This window comes from Tachypleus tridentatus, chromosome 6 (assembly GCF_004210375.1).
Source record: "Tachypleus tridentatus isolate NWPU-2018 chromosome 6, ASM421037v1, whole genome shotgun sequence".
In the NCBI taxonomy this organism is placed as follows: domain Eukaryota; kingdom Metazoa; phylum Arthropoda; class Merostomata; order Xiphosura; family Limulidae; genus Tachypleus; species Tachypleus tridentatus.
The window spans coordinates 101695698-101713572 of NC_134830.1; positions in this window are offsets into that span (position 1 = coordinate 101695698).

Here is a 17875-nt window from a genome sequence, read left to right on the forward strand (position 1 = left end):
AACTTAGTCATTCGTTATTGCCAATATTATGAATTCATTAACAAAAAATAAAAATACAAGTTTATCTTAGTAAATTAAAAGATATTTATGTCCTGCAAATATAAGATAATATATGGCTTATTCCAAAGTTTGCTTAGGTTTTGTTTGGCTTAGCAAATATTATTATGTTTATTTTCACCATTAGTTAGTGAAACGTGTAATTCTGTCTTTGTAAAAGAACTCTCAACTTATGCTATTCAAGAATAGCTATAGATTTACTGTTCTGTTGTCTGAGTAAGATGGCAAATATGACCTGTTTTGATATTGTGCTTTTTGAACTATCAAACAAATAAACATTTTATATTTGTAAACAATAGAGTTAAGTCATCTTGTTTATCGTACAATTTTAGCATTTAAACAATCTCTTCATTTACAGGACTTACCTCTGTTAATTTCACTGGCGACTTTAGGAAAGATCCTGTTTGAATCTATAGCCACTAGTGTACTTGGAAAAAATGTTGATATAAAGGACATCCAAGGTAGTCATGAAAATGTTCTAAGGAATTTACATTGGATCTTTACTGTACCTTGCTCAAGATAGTTCAACACAATCAAGGCCTAAGACGTCGGGCATAATTTTGCACCAAGACAAACTCTGGACTTTTACAGCCAGTAAAAATACATACATTAGGGTTAAGTAACACTTTATAATATCATCGATAAAATAATGCCTTACTCAGGTGCATGATAAGTCAGTACGTTCAGTCATATTGATGCCCCTTCATATTAGATATAAACTAGCAATGAAATGACCACACGTAAGAAGTCTTTCTCAGCATACCGCTCGCAACTTAATACCTAGTTATGAATTACTTACAGAAACAAAAAACTTGATCTCTTCTGTGGAAAGTGAAATCGCTCGTTGAAATTACAATGATTGGAAAATGGCAGAAAAACTACTAGATTTGAACAGATTTTCTCAAACTTATACCAGATTCAGAAAGTCATTTGCTTCCCACTTGGTCACGAGTAACCACTAAATTAACTTTTCAAAATTGTGTGCACAAGGGTTGGTTACGTCTCATAGCTGCCCTTCCACAATTTAATCCATACATCTTGTACACAATTAAATAAATATCTCCATGAGTTAACCACCATTTGTTTCTTTATTTGCCATTATAACATTTGAGTCGTTCCAGGAGTCTGAATTTCAATGAAATTATTTTTATGGAACCATAAACAAAATTGAAACCATTTCCAAATCAGCAAATAACCAAATTCTGAAGAATAAATCTGATTTTTTTTTCCAGTGTGGATTGCATATACAAAATGCATTGACACAGCTGTGCATTCTCACAACGGGATATATGAAACGTTTAGATACCTAACGCCATATCGATTTTTGAAATTGCATTCATATGTAATTTTCCACACCACATGAAATATTTTCACATGCAATTTTCATGTTTCCTAATTAATTACGATGAAAAATACTGAACATTTAAAGTGATTATGGTACCAACTTTTTGTAACTGTCTCTCTTAACGTACCAAAATAATGTGCCTTAAAAAGAATTACGTTTGTGGGTGAGTCATTTTTAAGCGGAATTATTCCGCATTAATTGCCGATGTACACTGAATATGAAAATAAAATATTTTATAATAACGGTTATTACAAATAATGGTTTATATACAAGAGTTTTACAAATTTACAAATAATACTGGGTCTTTTATATGGTCAAGAACCGAATCTTTTATCGACGTTCACGGAGAGTAAATTAATTGTATGTGGATACACCTGTACACTTCTCTTGCCTGCATGAATCACACGTAAGTATGTCACGGACAAAATATCTAATGTTCTCGTAGAAATACGTCCGAAGTTAATTCTCTGAAGTTGAACGGTACGTAATGTTCGAAGTCTATAAACATTCCTTTTCAAATATCTGTAGTTTTCCGATTAATAAGCGTTTATCACAATTACTTCCGTGGCTTATAGTTCACTGAATGTAGTGTCGATCTAGAATATTTAGGCGAAATTATCTAAAGTTCACTTGGCAGCAAAGTTGAAGATACGCTAGTGCTTTCATAAATATGTATTGTTGATTCTTAGTCTGGAGAATCTTCTACAAATTTAAATAATAGGCTGTAGTAGCGCGATATTTAACACTTTAAGTTCCAAACAATACTGAGTCTTCTATCCATTCTGGAACTAAATATTTTTTCGACGGTTTTAGGATGAGTAAATTAATTTTGTATTGATTGATTATTTGAAATTAAGCACAAAGTTATACAATGGTCTGTCTAAGTTCTGCCCACCACGAGTATCGAAATCTGATTTTTAGAGGTGTGAGTCGCAGACATGCTGCTGTGCCACTGCGGAGCTCTGTGTTGATACACGAGCATTCTTCATTTAACGGGAAGCTAGCCAGCTTATTGACAGGTGAGTTTTTTTCCCGCTGAAGTTATACTATGTCTTCGTAGAAATACTAACAAGTCCGAAGTTAATTCATTGATATTGAACGGTTTCTAATGTTCAAATTCTATAAACGTTCCTGGTCAAATACCTGTAGTTTTGTTATTAAAAAGCGTTTATCGCAGTTATAGCTTCCCGGGTATATAGTATAGAAATTACAGCCAACCAACAATATTAAACTATTACTTAGCGTATAGATTTATAAACTTGTAGTTTAGTGCATTGTTGATTCTTACGACCAAGAATCTTCTAGAAATATAGAGAACTGACGGGACTTTCGCACAAAGTTAGAAAATAAGACACAGAGCCTTAGCAAACATTAAAACCACTGAATAAATTTAGTATTATAGATTATAACATCACATATCAAATGAAATATTTAATCTGATGAGTCAACATCAAATAAAACTTACAGAATTGAAAACAACTTATGTTAGAAAATGCAAGTAAAAAACTTATAGAAGTAAAATATCAATGTTATATAAGACTAGACTCATGCGTTGGTATAATTCATTCAAATAACCGGACCACTAAACATGAAAATGATTCTTTTACATGTTATAAAGTTGTTTATACAAAAATAAAACAAGAAGTATCGTAAATATATTAGCGTATTTGTGATTGCCAAATAAAGGAATTATGTTTCATGTAATGCAACTGAAGATAAGTTCACTATCTTAAAGTTAGTACGATATTACAATGAGTGTTTTATTATTACATGCTGTTATACGCGTATTAAGTGTGGGTTAATTAACTTATTATTGCTGAACACAAAAGCCAAATTTCCTTACCAGAAAAAGTTGAATCCAAATAAAAGTTTGCGACAAATTCTCGTCAATCACATAATATTTTGAATGTCTTAGGGTTAATGATATTTATGACGTAAGAATACTAACACATTTTAGTTGAATTATAAATAAATAGTGCATTCCATATACAAAATGACTTGTTAATCTGATATCCTTCTAAGCGGTTAACACAGTAGCCTCTCTTAAGATAATACATGTCCTGCTTAAGTAACTCCCTTACTTTAAATCTAATAAATTATTAGACAAAATATTAAGTTGAAGTTTTCTTTTATAAATTTGATAAACTGTTCGTCTCAACCTTTATTCGTACACAGTTTAAGCTGTTGTGAGAAATATATGTAAGTAATGTTTAGTTATTAGTACAGAAGAAGCTTTAAAACAGTTAACAAACACTTAGTGTTATTGATATAATATTATACTTAAATAACACAATATTTTAAGAATGAAAACAAATATTCTTCCCATACTTTAAAAATAAAATAAATCAGAATAATGGTTTAATTTTATAGATATTGTGGTTGTAAGTGTTATTAGTAGGAGAAAAGAAAAGACTAAAATAAAGAAATAAATAAAAATATTTTTTTACCTTCAAAACTAGATACTATTTTCTAAAGAATAATTTAAATAAACACTTGTGCCCCCTAGTGTGACTATCAGTGACTCAGCAGTAGCAGTAACTCTGCAGAAATACGATCCTAAGCATCGGATTTCAGTAATATGTAGTAAGTCATACACAGACAATTGTTTAGTTTTGTGCTTAACAACAACGAAACTTCTGGTGGGAGAATTTTAAGTTTACGGGCTTACCTAGCTAAAATCTAGGATTTTACTGTCCGCACATTTTGTAGCTACTGCGTAAAAAAAAAAAACACAACTGTAACATATTTTTTGTAATCATATTTACTTCCTCTTCAGCTCAGTATAACGTAAATTTTTACTTTTATCCATCTTCTATCTTGAGCTTTTGAGCACTTAGAATTGTTCTCCTTCTCTCCAGAAGAGGTGTTATATTTAGTTTTAAAGCCTTGTTTATGCTTGAATAAAGATGGATGTTTTATTTTAATTATATCTAAAACTGACGATAGTATAATTTATTCCATGATGCAGGAAGTAATGTTAATGTTTTTCAGGTTTTTAAAGTCATAATGTTTTCAAGACATATCTCAAATTGCCTCATTACGTGTTTCGTCTATTTATTGTGTATTTGATGGAAAGTAGTTATAAAACTGTAACTTGTTTCAGTTGTATAACTACTTTCCATCAGATACACAATAAATTGACGAAACACGTAATGAGGCAATTCTAAAATCGTGAAATGCCTTCAAGACAAAACTCAAATGGTCTCATTAGGTGTTTCTTCTGTTTCCATTTTCTAGTTACGTAAATACATGGAAAGAATGAAACTTCCAAACCCTTAGGCATGTTAATATTATATCCAGAAATTTTAAAGTGGTATTCCCATCAAAGAAAATTTAATTACAGTTCAATATTTTTAAAGGTTGCCTTTATTATTCTGTTGAGCATATTGAGGGAGTGTTAAGTGCATTTTATAAAACAAGTTTCATTTGCTAATGAGAGGAATTTCGTCGCATATAAGAACCTTAACACCCTTAAAAACATGCATATGGGCCAGGATTTTTTCGAAGGTCCAATTTGATGTTGCTAGTGTTCTAGAGCAAGTATCTCTACGTTGGTACTTTACACAAAATATACTGAATGACAGACAATTGAAAGAATTTTATAAATATATATATTTATATAGCATATCTTATGTTTCTTTTAAGTTTTTTTCAGCAAAAAAGAAATAAACAAAGGTAGAGTATTAAAAGTAGCAGTGAGCAGAAAAAATTCAGAGCTACAAGAAAAATACAGAAGTCATAAGTATGACTCAAACCTTTATTGTAATTAATTAGTGAGTATTTATGTTTTAAAAATTACTTATTAGTTAATTATTTCATTAATTTTGAGTGTATAAAACCTTCCAAACTAACGTATCGCTTTAATCATGTGCTATGCTTTACGGTTGCAAAATAGAATATAAAGCCTCGCCAACTTAAAATTGTTTGTTTCTTTCTTAAATTTTGTGTAAAGCTACACTAGGGCTATTTTCGCTAGCTGCCCATAATTTAGCAGTGTAAGACTAGAGGGAAGACAGATATTCATGACCACCCACACACAGCCAATTCTTGAACTCCTCTTTTACCATCGAATAGAGAATTGACCATCACATTATAACACCCACACGGGTGGAACGACAAGAATACGAATCGAGCGCTCTAACCATCTGTTCATGATGAGCCAAGCCAAATTAAAATTACTATTGATAAAATAAGAAAACGAACTTTCGAACAACAGCCCTTCATCAGGTTACCACTGGCAATGGTATGTATCATTGACTGACTAATTGTCAGTACTGTTACGAAGTGAACTTTAGAGAACGCCACCTTAAAGTTATTAAAACAACACGCGGAAGGACAGTTTAAGAATATTGTTCGGTCACTACAATCAGTACACTACAAACCCCGGAAGCTATTACTGTGATACACGCTTATTAATTGGAAAACTACAAACAGTTGACCAGGATCTTTAATACATTTCGAACATTACAAACCGTTTAACTTCAGCAAATTAACTTCGGACGTTGTTATTTCCACAAGCCCATTAAATATTCTTCGTCAATAAAAGAGTCAGCTTGTACGCGTCGTAAGGCCAGCCAAATATAGAATCTAGTTAGCTCAAGTGAAGTGTAACAATATCGACTCAGAATTAATTCGCTCGTTGTGGATCTGGATCGTCGATAAAATATTTAGCTCCAGACAAGTTTGAAGACTGAGTATTGTTTATGAGTTTGCAAATTTGTAATAACCGTTATTTATATATTAAAATATATTTCTGTTAAAAATGAAAATTTTGTGCACAACTTTGTTGGCAAATATAATAAATTTCATACATGACATTCAGATAAGTTATAAATTAAAATTTCCGGTTATTTGAAATAGTAATATGTTACGTACCTAACATAATAAAACGAAGACTCGTCCGGGAAAAATTACAATACATAACATTGTATCCCCACTTCTCTATGAATGGGAAATATTTGAACAAAACCTCTTACAGAATACTCTAGACTCTGTGCTACTGCAAATCCAAGCTACTGGCTAAGAGAAGGATGGCACAGCCAGAAACTGGTGAAGATCTTAACAAATGGCCAGTCATTATAGTTTCAGCTCACACATTAAGCTGGTTAACACTATGATTCCAACCGGATTTTTTCTGTTTTTTGTTTTATCAATTTATGTATTTTTTATTTTAACTAATCTATAAAGAAAATATTTCTTTATTAAAACCATTTTAATCTCATTTTTTGTTCTTCGTTCAAAGTAGAAAAAACATAAATTTTAGAAATACAGTAAAAACTGTCTGAGGTGGAATTGCACAGGACCGAGTAAACTTTCCGGCTTAAGCAGGTTTTTTTTAATTTAGTCAGAATGAACATGCATTTCCTTAATTATATATATTTTTTGGCTTGACTCAAGGGAAGTAAGACGTTTGTGAATAAAGTTTTTATACGTTTATACTATATTTATTGGAATAATAACAAAAATATACATTCAAAATATACATAAGTACACAAAATATTCATCAAATTTATTTGAAAAAAGTGTCCAGTTTCAACTGTTTCGTTTTTTTAATGAGTTTTCTCATGCGGTTAAAAGAGAACGCCAATTCATGAAGTATATTTTCCCCCTTCATTTTTGCATACAATTTAATAGCGTTAATATAACTTAACACTTGCAATGAAGTAGGAATTTCTATTTCCTTACTATTTTTTTCCATTTTGTTCATCTTCTGAATCTTTCACACTGTTACCATCTTGTGATTCTATTATAGATTTTAAATCAATTTCATCTGTTTCTGTTTAAACATTTTTTGTCAACGTTCACAAAACTTTCCGCGTTTAAGAATGATCTGCATCAGTTTTCTCTATCAGAGTATGGATTTCGCTAGAATCGTCATCACAAACAACTTCTTCACAATCTCCGCCATTATCAAGAATAAATCCACAGTTTCGAAAGCACTTTATTACGCATTCATCTCTTACGCATTTGATTGAATGACTTAAAAATGCAATTGCATCTAACACGTCAATTTTCATGGTAACTTCAAATGCTCTCTTACAGTTGTCCATGTTTACAATAATATGCTGAAGCATCAATTTTCTATATTTCAATTTTATGCACTGTACAATTCCATTACCTAGTGGCTGTAGGACTGATGTACTTCTGATATACTGAGGTAGAAAGACTAAACGAACATTTAAAAGTTGAACTTTTGGGTGGAAAATTTTATTATCTAGAAAAAGTAAAATATTCCTATTTTCTTGTTCCATTCTTTTGTCTAGTTTGTTCAAAGATTCCTCGAATGTAGCACTTGTCATCCATGCTTTATTATTCGCTTTCCATTCGACAGGAAGTTGAATTTTCCTTAAATTTTTGAAACAGCTCGAATTTTCACTTTTACTTATTACCCGTGGTTAACTTTCCCTAAATTTTAAAATTAGATAGGAATTTATTTTTTCGTGAGAATTATTTAAAGAGTAGAATTTTACACTCAAAAGACAAATCTATTTCTACAAATCATGAATGTAATTTAACTGCAAAAATAATGACAGCAGAAAAAGAATAGAATATATTTAAACAATATTTAATATAATAAATGTTCGAGAATTTATTAACATTTAAAGAAATTATTAATTAAATAAAAAAATAATATTTAACCGTAAACATTCTTCCCACCTTACTCAGGTTCTAATCCTACTTGTTGATAAATGAGGAAGATAAAAGATAGTTTTCCGTCCGCATTATGCAGGTTCCGCCATATAGAAGACCTTTGATAAGAGAAATCTTAAGATAATGCTGCAGATTTTTGATATTTACGACTTGGACAGATTTTTGCCCTGTGCAGTTTCCGGCTTAGAGAGGTTTTATTGTATTTAATTACTAGGTCTTAATCGATCAGCTGTGCTTAACATAATTATCAAGCATCAGTTTAAATCATTAAAATCAAAGCTATAAAAATAATTGTACTAAATGCTCTGAAGCCTAACATTTTTCAATTTAGATAATACATCATATTTATGTGCATGTGTAAATATCACAATTTGGATCTTTTAGAGAAACGTAGAACAGACATTTTCAAATTGCGTTTACCAGTGTGCAATTTCCACCTGTCTGTGTTTGTGTATTAGATGGTGTTCAATGCATGAAACCTAAATTTTAATCAGGAATTTACTATATTTTTAGAGGAATCCTGCTCGTTCTTTCCCATTTTACACATCACAAATGGTACGAGCACAACAAAAGCTTTCAATGTATAAGGAATGTTTCGGGAGACGACGTTTCTTCATAGCGTACTTGATTAACATCTAGATGTCCTAATCAAATTCCATAAAATCATGTGGTATGCGATTCAATGAAACAAACTTTGATACGAAATACTTACTTGTTTCTTTTGGGGAAAAACATATTTCCTCTATAATGAAACTGTGCTTTTCAATTTTTAAGCGCAAATGTGCAATGAAGTAAATATTTTAAGTGAAAAACACTGTTGACAGTTTATACTGTTCTCGATGTTCCTCATATTTTATTAAATGTAAAATTCTGTATGGGCTCAGAAGTTTTTATGCTTTTCAAATGTTTCATTGAACATAAAGCTGTATCAAGAACCCTACGCTCAGAATGAATATATATATTTATATCTGTATATATATAAGGGTGACTATGACCTTATAAGTGTAGTAAGTGTTGTTATAGTAAGCCTAAAGTAAAGAAATATTGTGCGAACAGCTAGACTAGAGCCAAGTGAATAAAATTTACCATAAAAGTAAAAATATATATATTCAATTTTAAACTTAAATCAATTCAGAGTTAAGCTATTTTCTGTTACATCACCAAGATTTTTAATAAAAAATAAACCTCTTTAGTCAACGGAGACTATAATTTAAGAAATCACTAAATATTTTCCACTTTTGTTGTCTATACATATCATCTTATACCTCCATTACATAGACCAAAATCAATATTAGGTTATACTTCTGTTGCCAAGGGACGTAATATAAAAGTCCTTGCTTAAATGTAGTGTCAAGAAAACGCTCAAATGTAGTGTCGAGAAAACGCTTTGGCTTTTATGTGTATCAGTAATTCTTAGACGAACTTATTTTTACTCATAATTATTCTATGAATATACTGCACTTTTCTCCCTTGTTACATTATTCTATTCTCTGTTTATTTGATTGTCTGTTCATTTACTTCATACTTTTATGGTATATTTTAATTATTTTATAGAATGTTTAAATCTTATAATATTTGCACGTAATAATTTACCATGTTCAATATAGCTTGCTGAAGATGGAATATATATATTTCGAAAAGTCCAAGAATTAAATGTTTGTTACTAAACACACACACACACACACACTGCCTTCGTCTTGTTATTCGTCTTTCAAATACGCGTGGAAAAAAATAACTATATCATATACTTTAATAATATAAGGTAATACAAAATTCCATTACCATTTATTTAATACGTTACTTTTATATAATCTTATGTTTATTCACTTAAATAGTAATGTAAAAATAAATAATTTAAAATTATTATACTCCACTTATCGAAAATTATATATAATCGCTTGTATAAGTATTTTTAATGAAGACAGGTGCACACTTTAGTGTAGATTTTTTTATGTTATTTAAGATGAATATCTTAAAAAATAATGTAAAGTATTTCTAGGATTATAGGGGTGAAATTATAAAAAAGGTCAAGGTCCTCAGCTGGAGGAAGTGTACATGTTTTTAAAAAAGGAAATAAAATCTAAGTGTAGACATCAAAACCGACAAAGCAGCTCAAATGAGTTTGCGTATTAGTACGCCTTAAAACAAGTTCCGATACTGAGTACTGTTTAGTATCGACAGAATTTCTCCCCTCATGTTTACTTTAGAAAAAAAAAATATATTGACATTCGGTTTTATTCTAAATTATTAAAATTTGGAGATAGGAGAAAAAGTTCCGTGAAGCTTAATTTTCTTTGTTTAATAAAAATTTCATCAGAAGACAAATATTTATGGAAGGCAGCACAATACATTGTGAATAAGTAGTCTGCTCTCAAACATGCCGCAAGGTGTCTTGTCGTGCTTTTATCTACATTAAACTAAAAACAAACTACTTTACGAATACTGGATGAAATATTCTGCTTTACCTTCGAGTAGCATTTTAAATATATTGTTTTGCAACTGTATTAAAAGTATGTCACTAAAAAACTTACTCAAACGTGAAATAAAGGACGTTAAAATATTATATAACTTTACACAGTTTCCTCTATTTAAAATGAATATATCTTCAAAGCTTCTTGCTTAAGGGAACTAAGTTTCATTGAGAATCACGAAATTTATTCATGAACGGCTGATAAAAGTATATTTTAATTCAAAATATATTACAGAAGTTGTTCAATGTTCCTTTAATCAGCAATGTCAAACTTATTCCTAAATGCAAGTGTCATATCTTCTGAACTATACTGACTGATCCTTGCAACATCCTACACACTGAATTATAACAATATTTCTATGGTTGAAAGAAGCAGAAGAAAGAAAATTAAAGGTAACTGTAGTTTGGCATCAGATCGATTTAGATTTGCAGTACTTTTCCGTAACTTCTAATCAAAACTAGCTATCTACATAAACCAGGACTGAAATTAACTAAAAAAAAACTTAATTAATTTGATACGCCTTCGTACCTAAAATTAGATGCAGCAGTTCGAACAACAGTTATTATCGATGTTTTCTGCCGTACTTCCAGTTTGATCAGGTTTCGTTAGTTTAAGAGATTCAGATTCGTCTTAACCTTACATACTGAACTGATAGACTGACAGCGCGTATAATCTTCATAATAAGATATATGTAATAAAAAATGAGAAAAGTGTGACACCAGTATACGCTAAACTATATATATGAGCTTCTATACCAATGGCATCCAACTAAACGAGACCGACAAGATAACTTTACCATACTATAAACATTACTTTCCATCTGTCATTCGATTTATCAGTACGAAACACGTTATCAACTAAATTATATGGTCATCACGTAGTAGGAAGTACAGATAATACAGCAGAAGAATTAATTTACATCAGAGAGAAAAATAATTAATGATAATAAATTTAATGAATAAAAATATTATAAAATAAATGCTAAAATACGATACTCTAAATAAATAACGAACTAAAACAACTGATTTATTAAACATGCTTTGAATGATGTTTATCACAACTAATCGAGCTTTAATTGTCCCCTACACGTAAGCTTACCATTGTCTGATAGTTAGGATGTTCCACCACTCACAATCTCGAGTTCAAATCCTATAACGAGCATACACACCCTTTCAGCTGGAAGGGGCGTTATAAAATTGACGGTGAACCCCACTTTTGCTGGATATAAGAGTACTCAAGAGTAATTTCTAAATTAGAGGTACTTGCAGCAAATAGCCTTCGACTATCTTTGCGGAAAATTCTAAAAACAAATAATTGAACAAATCCCTTCACACACGATCAATACAGAGAACGGAAAACTATAAATAATAAGTAAATTTAAATCATAAGAGATAGTTAAAATGTATAGATACTCACAACACAAGAAAAATGTCAAAAAGATAATAAAATTTAAATAAAGGAGCTAATAAATCTGAGCTAGCGGTTCCTAATTTATCAGTGTAAGGCTAAAAGGAAGGCAGCTAATTATCATCACCCACCGCTAACTCTTGTGCTATCTTTTACTAACGAATAATAGGATTGATTGCCACATTATAACGCCTCCGCGGCTGAAAAAGCGAGCATGTTGGGTGTGATAGAGAGTTGAACCCACAACCCTCAGATTACGAGGCGAGTGCTTTAACCACCTGGCCATGCCTAAACAAAGAAGCAACAACATTGGTAATTATGACACTTAAATTAACAGAAATTTATCTAACTAAACTAATGACGTATGTATCTCTTATAAACCGTTCAACAGTTTGTATTAACTGTAATGAGCGCTTAAATTAATACTGGTCGCCAAAGTAAATTGTTCATTATTACATTAAAAATAAGTTAAGTCATTAATGTATAGGCGTAACAGTTTTGAAAGATCAGAATATTCGGTAAAATTATTAATTTCGCAATCAAACGCAAGAAGATTGTTGTTGAATGTACCATAAAATTGGCTAAATTTAGTGTTAAATTTGTAGTAGAAGAAGCCACGTTTGTGAAAAATGTATAAAAAGTAACTTATTAACACTCTCCACAAATACTGAAGTGTTAAAAAATGATATACAGTATAATAATGTGCGAGTATTATAACATTATAACATCATGGACAAGCTTTGTTTGGAATATTCATATCAAGAATGGAAAGTACATAACATACAGATAAAAAAGGCTCTTTTATTAAAAAGTTCTCTCTTCCCACCACAGTGAGTTCTGGTTTATATTTAACATAATCAAGAAGCATTTGATACTTCTGTAACAATTTGTTTGTTTCTATTTAAATACCAAGTTATGTAATAGTTATCTGTGTTGTTAATAAGCTTTCAGACTTATCGTTGTGTCCTCGGAGAGTGTGTGTGTGTGTGTGTTTTCTTAGAACAAAGCCGCAGCTATCTGCTGAGCCCACCGAGGAGAGTCGAACCCCTGATTTGTAAAATCCGCAGATATACCGCTGTACCAGCGAGAGGCCGTCACTAAAGAGAGGGGACATTTAAAGATATCATCAGTATACTATGTGAGCGATTAACTTGAATTTTTTATCGTAAACGTTATTAGTAACACTTGTTGTGGACAAAAATTCAAGCTGGCAGAAATACATATCTGTATGCTGTGGGCTAAAGTTACCACCCATTGGTATATCATCTAATAAAAGACATGTTTATGACATTGTACAAATGTGTTATGAAGTAAAAAAAATCTGCTTACAAGAATTGTTTATTGTGAAACAATGGTAATTTGCGTGAGTTGCGTTATCTAAGTAACATTTGTATTTTCTAAGGTGAAGCTTAAATTAACGGAATTCTTAAAATAATCTTAACGAGTAAATTTAATTTAATATGAGTTTGAAACAGCTTGTTCTGTCTTCAACAAAGCTTTTGTGTGGTACGAATAAAGCTTAATGTGGTACATTCGTTAAAATAATCTTATATTTCCATATAATTTATTTCTTATGGTTGATTTGTTTTATTTTTTATACTGTATCGACTTATCGAGCATCAAGGTTCATATTCAAAAAGAAGCTGAAAATGTCTGTTCTTTATACGTGTGAAAATTTTGCCGGAAGGGTTTATTGGGAGACTGAGTTGCTATTCAGGAAACGTGTTTACAACTAACCTTTGACGATACATTGACGTCAGAGACGTAGATATAAAAATTTCCAGCTCCATCTTGAAATTGACTGTAACTCAGAAAAGAGAGTTTTCTGAAGTAATGATCATAGCCAAACCACAGTAGTGATGGTTATTACATCACAGGAAGGTACTTATTCTCTAGGCTCTCGTTTGGAAACCCCGCACGATGGGGTTACTTTCTAATGGGTAACCAGCCAACCTCGTTTTAACTTATTGCAAACTTTCTTCTGTTGGGCAGATTTGTAAGAATGATAATTCTGTGAAGAACAAAGAATTTTTAAAATATTATGCTTCAAAAATAAGAAAATAAAGACCACAATGAAATGATTTTATATCATATTAAAAAGGGAGGCCTACAATTTTGCTTGAAGTAAGATCATAGTAAGAGGAAAACGGCTTTGATATATCAGTATCTCAGATTTTGTTGTTGTTGTTTGTAATTAAACACAAAAAATCACAATGGGCTATCCCACCACTGGTATCGGATTATAACATTTTAAGTCCGCATACATTCCGGTGTGCTACTGGCGGGACATTTCATTATTTCATAATATCTACAACACCACAAAAGCTTGTAAGTATATTCAGTTTAATTATGTTAAATTTAAAAAGGTTACTTTAAGGTAAAATTCTCTGGCCGATATTTAAAGAAACTACATATAAGATTTGCTTCTTTTCTTAAAATTAAACTTTACGTTAAGTTATATTAGCTCTATGTCTATGATTGACATTTAGCATATTATTTATTTAGAAATCAAAAGTATATTTTATTACTACCAAAATAATAATTTATTTGATCTTCAGTGAAACATACCATCAACATCAAACTTTAAAATTAAAAAACAATGAGTTTTGAATTTTTGTTTTAATGAACAAACATACAATTCATAACTAATCTCGTTAAAATGTTGTAACAATAAAGCGCACATTTCTGATACTGTTCACAGTTTACCTGTTCCTCTCAACTTATCAGGCTTAAAAAAGTCTTATCTTCTGAAGCTACACTTACATTGATGTGATGAAGTTAAACATGGTTCATTTCAAGAATGAAACTTTTATTCTGTTTTTTTCCCAAAAAATGATATATTTTACCCTAATTTCTATAACAATATATAACTCAAAGTTGTTGTTCTGTTTTTTAACAAAATTATTTCGGTAGGTAACTCAACTACCTTGATGTAACCTGTCATATAATAACCACTCTGCTTAACATTAAAAATGTATTAATATTTTGGCAACATAATTAATTCCAACACAGTATAATTATATAATAAAAAATGCAAAGAAGCTATAAAATAAATTTGTAGTTTCTGCATAATGTCGTTCTTATGTATCACTGTAACTTAAAAAACATGGCTCGAGATAACTGCTGAAAATTTCACCAATAACCTGTTGTCATTTTAAATATTAATTATTTTCTCCTATTGAGTATTTTAAAGTTAAATCGTTTTTGCTATTTGTAAATAAATTTGTGTAGCATATGAAATAGTTTATTCAAGAAAACGTTGATATTGTATATGTCTTACATGATTAATCTGTTAAAACTGGTACAATCTATAAGAAAAGCCCCTAAGTGGCTCAGCGGTATGTCTGCGGACTTACAACGCTAAAAACCGGGTTTCGATACCTGTGGTGGGCAGAGCACAGATGGCTCATTATGTAGCTTTGTACTTAATTCAAAACATCCTAGATACGTTTAAATTTCAATCAATTAAATAAAATAATTTTACGCCCGGCATGGCCAAGCGTGATAAGGCGTTCGACTCGTAATCTGAGGGCCGCAGGTTCGAATCCCGGTCGTACCAAACATGCTTGCCCTCCCAGCTGTGAGGGCATTATAATGTGACGGTTAATCCAAATATTCGTTGGTAAAAGAGGAGCCCACGAGTTGGCGGTGGGTGGTGATGACTAGCTGCCTTCCCTCTAGTCTTACACTGCTAAATTAGGGGCGGCTAGCGCAGATAGCCCTCGAGCAGCTTTGCGCGAAATTTAAAAAACAAACAAACCATAAGAAAAAGTCCCAGATTAGGTCAGCGATAACCTCACGGACTTATGTAAACGCTTAGATCCTGGATTCGATTTCCTATGGTGTAGAGAGTTTAAATATCTCATTGTGTATTTTTGTGCTTAAAAACAAAATTAACTAAAATAAACTCACATTTTTGAAGAAACTGAGACAACTTTTCTTCAATTTTGTAGTGAATATGAGATCAACACTCGTTTATATTCGTTGCTAAAGTAACATATTGGATATTTCACATTATTTTACGATGTCATCAAATAATTGAAGTATTTAAAATGTCACCAATGTATTTTGTACGAGATGTTAATTTTATTACAATACTTTTACAATCAGTAAAAGGTTAATTAATTTTTAATTTCAAAAGTGTGAATGATTGAAATACATCTTGATATAAAGTTCTTGTATGATAAAATTATATTGTTTTGAGTAATGTTCTTATTATTGGTTAGATCTAAACAGGTATTGTGCATTGATACTAAAGTTTATTTTAAAGAGAGGTTAACAATGTTTTTGAAATTATCTAAATACATAGCTTTAGAAAGATAATGTATGGACAAATACGATTAATAAAATAAATGATTTATTTAAAATATTGAGATTTCAATTTTTCTACTTTCTACAATTGTTTTTAGCCCAACTATTTAACAAATCGTTAAAATTAAGATTATTTTTTTCGTTTACGCTTTGACTTTGCAGAAAGAATAATGTTAATTTTAACGATTTGTTTGTAGTTAAACACAAAACTGCACAATGGGCTATTTGTGCTCTGCCCATCACGGGTATCAAAATGAGTATCGTTGTAAGTCCGGGGTGGGGAGATTCTGAGGGACTACACTACACTTAGACTCACTGTCATAGTGATAAGCTTAAAATGAATTACAAAATACTTAGACGTCTAGAGAATCAAGCTTTTATTTTCAGTTATATTTCTCATGCCATTTCTATCCTGGGCCCGGCATGGCCAAGCGTGTTAAGGCGGGCGACTCGTAATCTGAGGGTCGCGGGTTCGCATCCCCGTCGCGCCAAACATGCTCGCCCTTTCAGGCGTGGGGGCGTTATAATGTGACGGTCAATCTCACTATTCGTTGATAAAAGAGTAGCCCAAGAGTTGGCGGTGGGTGGTGATGACTCGCTGCCTTCCCTCTAGTCTTACACTGCTAAATTAGGGACGGCTAGCACAGATAGCCCTCGAGTAGCTTTGTGCGAAATTTCCAAACAAACATTATTCATTTATAGAATAACTAAATGCTCATAACTGTACAGAAAATATATAAATGTAAGAATTAAAGAAGCAAATACAAATAGAACATTAGAGTTGATAATAATTTCTGAATCTGGAATTCAGCCATAGTTATAAAAAATCTACATCTTAGTAGTACAATAATCTACAACTAGTAAAGATTAATTCATAATACGTACTTGACAAAAAATACAGAAATGAAAATAATCATGAAAAGTACCAAGCGATATGTGCACAGAAGTCACAGACAACGAATGTTGACAGAGAAATGGTGGCTTATTAATAGTACGTACAAAGTAAAAGTTGTACAATACACTAGTATTTTTATGTAAGCCCTTTGCTTTGTACAAATATCTTGTTTTGGTGCTGTCATACAGTTTACCATATTGAGGAATATTGTTTAATTTATTCTGCAATATTCCGTTCAATTTTTTCACGTTATTTGGTGACTTTTTGAACTTTCCAGCTTTTACGTAAGCCCATACAGTCTGTTTACTGCTCATACCGGGACTTTGTGCAGGTCAAGCCATGATTGTAATTACTCTATTGGCTTCTTCACCGTTAAGCTATCATTTCGCTATATTTGCTATTTGCTTATAATTATTTATTTGCAGTAGATGAATTTTGCCACACGAGTTGTACTCCTTGAGAAATAGCATGATGAAACAGAATCCACATTTACTACTTAGCAATCAAGGTATGGTCAGTTTTGTTTGGACCACCGACACAGCTGGCTATAGACTTGCACTAACACTCCGTCTTGTTTCAATGTAGTTGTTACACGTTACCAATTGTACCGTTCTCCTATCTGTCATTGAATAAACTATCGTTGCTTTTTTTCTGAACAAATTGATCTGTGAAAACCAGTTGTTATCAGCTTTGCTGACTCCACTGTTTGTTTTGTGATGTTTATTTCAAACATTTTGT